Here is a 3,786-nt window from a genome sequence, read left to right as displayed (position 1 = left end):
TCTATTGCATTTTCCTTTAACTCCCTGCTTTCAGCATTAAAAGACAGGCAAGTCTTCTTTCAGGTTTTATTTGATTCAACTGTGCTCTTCAGCCTTGGTTAAATGAGGATGCTCTGCTTCATGAAGTTAAAAAAATAATTCTTTAAATTAATTTTTCTCTTCAGTTCTTGTTCTCCAGCTCTAGTTTACAGAAATACCAACTTTTTACTATTCTGAGAAAAGAGAACTTTTATGGGATTGCTGCAGGGAGCAACCCTAGACTAGAGGAGGACCAGACCCAGAGTTCACATTTCAATGCTTCTTCAGAGTGTTAAAATAAAAGAAAAAAAAAAAAAAAAAAAAAAAAAAGAATAGTTCAGCTGGAAATGACCTACATTGATCATCTGTCTATCAATATGAGCAAAAAAAATTTGTTCACAAAATATTTTACATAAAAGCTGTAATTCTTGCATATTTGTCCCAAATAGCTTTTAAAATCATTACAAGGTAGGTAAGGAGATACTTTCTTTTTTCTTGGAAGATGCCACTAAATCTAAAAAACTCTGGAAGCGGATGACATTTGGCTGAATAGCAAGAAGACAGATTAGTTTTTGTAGCTGTTACTTACACTTGGGATGCTGTTTATGTCTAAGAATTTTATGATTTCAGCTGCTGAATGTTGGAGCTTTAATAAAACCCATCTCAGGCATAGAAGTGCAGTCTGTAACCTTGGTTTAAGTGGAGACGCTGACTTTCTTGGAGACTGAAGTGTGCCAGACAGTCCTGTTGTGGAAGGTCAGATCAGCAGCTTGTGTTGGCCTGAAGGTAAGAGAGGTCCCTTGGCGTGGGCAACAGCTGCTTCACGCTGCTTCGCTTCTGTGCTAGAGAGCTGCCCTCAGCACCTCTTATTTAATGGTGTTGGCAGAGCATCAGCAGCCCCTAAGAAACGGTTTGTGGGTCTGGCATGTGAAGAAATCAGTCAGAATACTGAGAGCAAACAGGTGTGTCTTGGCTTTCTGAAATGGCAGAGTATCCTGCATCCATGGCATTCATTTTGCTCCTTCCTTGTTTCACGCCTCTTGAGAAACAGACCTGAAACACGACGATGATGGTTTCCATACACTGATTGTTGCCTCTTCCATTGTAATTATTTTGACTGAAAGTAAGCTGAAGGAACTAAAAGTGTAAGTAAACTGTATAAATCTATAAATTAATAATGTCTTCACTCTTATTCTAAGGAAATTAGGTGTGTTTGTAGTTCTGTTGCCTGTCTCTCTGCCCTTTCTTCTGGGCACCCTGGATGGAGTCAGGCACAAATCTGAAGAGATTTTTCAATACAAGGCCAAGTTGCTTTTTAAAATGTCGGTTTGAGGATGTGTTCATCATTGGCACTGCATGAAGCCAGCAAATGAGAGCTTTTACCCAGCTTTGGCATAGAGCTTAGGTATAACGGGGCAGGAATTGAAAATTCAGCAGTACAGGAAGGGAAGTCACAGAGGAGATAGAGCAACAATTTTTGTTGCTGCTGCTGCATTTTATATTTAATGTGATTGAAGTTTCTGTGAAGTTATTACCTTACTGTATCTGAGTGCAACAGGTCCTGAGAGTGTAATGTATTTGTACCATTCAGTTCATCAATGGTCCAAAAAGACAGAAGCATGAAGAACTGAAGAAGAAAATATTTGTGGTAGATCAAGATGGCCAAGACATGGATAAGCATGTTGTCTGGATTTATTTCTTCTATTGTGGAGGAGAATTTGAAAGGTAGCAAATATTTCAGCACTGGTAGGGAGAAAGAGTAGGTATTGAAAGTCGGTATTGAAAATTGAAGTTTTAGGAATGGGAAGAATTTTGCTGCTAACAGCAATGGAGAAGAGGAAATAACATCAAAGGAAAAAGACAAGCTGCTCAGTAATATCTGCAAAGTTTAGTTTTAAACAAATAGTCGTCCTTCCAGGGCAGCAGATCAGAAGTGTTATTAAATCTGTAGTGCTAAACTGAGGAAGATCACTTTGGTATTGAGATGCAGATTTGTGAGCCATTTACCTGAAGGTAATAGTTATATCAGTGTGAAGAAGAGAGGCTCCCTGAGGATAAGATACAGAAAATGACACCTAGGATAGAGCTTTGAAGAGCTTTCACAGACAGGACAAGAGATAGTAGAGAATGAGGAGCCATTCCAGGGTGATGGGAAATCCATATATGTGCTGGGCTGCAATGGAACATAGAGAGTGATTTGTTAGGACTGGGGGGCATCAGAAGTGCCCACAGTCTGCTCCTTGCAGCCTAGATCAAACTTATGACTGTTTGAGCTTGCATGTTAAAATAAACGGGATATCTATTCCTTTCTGAATAGACATAAATCCAAAAGTAGGTTCGTTTTAAAGGAGAAAAAGGAATGACAAGGAAGGGTCGGAGTCAGGAAGGGAAAATTTAGTGCAGACTGTCACAGAGCTGAGAAGGGGACAAAACTGAGTGAGGTATATGTAGTGTTCAGCATAGCAGAGGAAAAGGAAAAGGAAGGGAGCAGGATGGGTCAGGGAAAAGGGGCTGATTGTGAATAGGAACATTAGGCTTCAGAGGGATGAGGCAGAAGTTTGAATACCAAGGAGGGCCTGGGACCTGGGGTTTTGTGTGTATCTGGTGAAGCAGACACCTCTTCCTTCCCACATTAGTTTTTAATAACAACAAAATAAATCCCCAAACTGGTCCACTTCATGCTTCAGCCAGCCTTTCTTTCCCAGAGCAGTACCACTTTATGTGTGCCCTGAGATGTCCTAAAGAGACCCTGGTCTTTCCTCCTCCCAGGCATGACTGAAATGCACCTGCCTTAGGAGAAGCATGGCTATGGGTGGCGGGGGCTGGCCCCCAGTGCAGGGACAGGAAGAGAGGCTGTGCCTCTTGATGTGAAATTTTGAGGAACTCCATTTTCTGAGGGCCCACACCAAAATTCTTTTACTTCTTGGTAAAGAAATTTCAGAAAAGCAGGCCCTGATAGGCAAGAAACTGTCATCAGTCATATAAACAAACTTCCTTCTCTTTCCAGTCCACCTTCCGCTGGCACCCACAATTCCCAAACCAGAACCTCCTGAACACCAGCTGCTCCTGTCTTAACTCCAGACACAGCAGCTGAAATTAATGTGAAATTCTTCTTTCTAAAGTTATATGTGTTAACATTCATTTAATTCCAAAGTTACTGTTAACTTTAGCAGCTAATAGAGTTGGACACGGAGTGGGACACGCTGGAGAATCTATGTGAAAATCAGGTACTGTGTATAACTTCTAGGAGTAAGGAAAATATATATATGTATGTATGTATATATATATATGTGTGTGTGTGTATATATATATGTATGTATGTATAACTAAGGAATAAGTCTCTTTACACAGAGTGGATACAGGTAGATAATCTGAATAGATGTTCAGTATGATGGTCCCTTAGGAAGTTATTTCAAATGAAACCTTTCCTGTTATCTCTGGAGTGAAACTTGATAGTCAGGAAAACATCTAGAGTTCTTAAGCACAAATTCCTTCATGAGTGGAATAGTCTCAGATATGATATTGGTGGTCTCTTGACATCCCAATAGGGGTGATTGATGTGTAGAATGATCAGTGTCAGTTCATTTTTAGCAGCATAGATAAGGAAGGCTGGAAGCACCACAGGTCTTCGTGCTTTTCAGCAAACTCTCAGTGAACCACAGTAACACCTCTCTCTGAAAATCTGGGGTTGTTCAGTCACGTAGTTTACAAATAATAATGGCAGAGGTTGTGTGCCAGTGGGATCAGGGAGTTTAATATTTAATCTCA

The 3,786-nt window shown here is 40.3% G+C and overlaps 1 long non-coding RNA gene across 2 annotated transcripts; it reads left to right on the top strand.

The window, feature by feature from the left end:
- The first annotated feature begins 665 nt into the window (after positions 1–665).
- LOC120750467 (uncharacterized) lies at positions 666–1,727 on the top strand. Of its 2 annotated transcripts, none has more exons than XR_005700005.2 (3): positions 666–804; positions 1,070–1,163; positions 1,610–1,727. It is a non-coding gene; the product is annotated as an uncharacterized LOC120750467 (long non-coding RNA). The 2 variants fall into 2 exon arrangements; XR_005700004.2 differs by having other exon boundaries at positions 1,008–1,163.
- The last annotated feature ends 2,059 nt before the right edge of the window (positions 1,728–3,786 follow it).

Source organism: Hirundo rustica, chromosome 3 (genome assembly GCF_015227805.2).
Source record: "Hirundo rustica isolate bHirRus1 chromosome 3, bHirRus1.pri.v3, whole genome shotgun sequence".
NCBI lineage: Eukaryota > Metazoa > Chordata > Aves > Passeriformes > Hirundinidae > Hirundo > Hirundo rustica.
The sequence above is the reverse complement of the archived record's forward strand: the minus strand, read 5'-3'. Positions and strand labels throughout refer to the sequence as shown.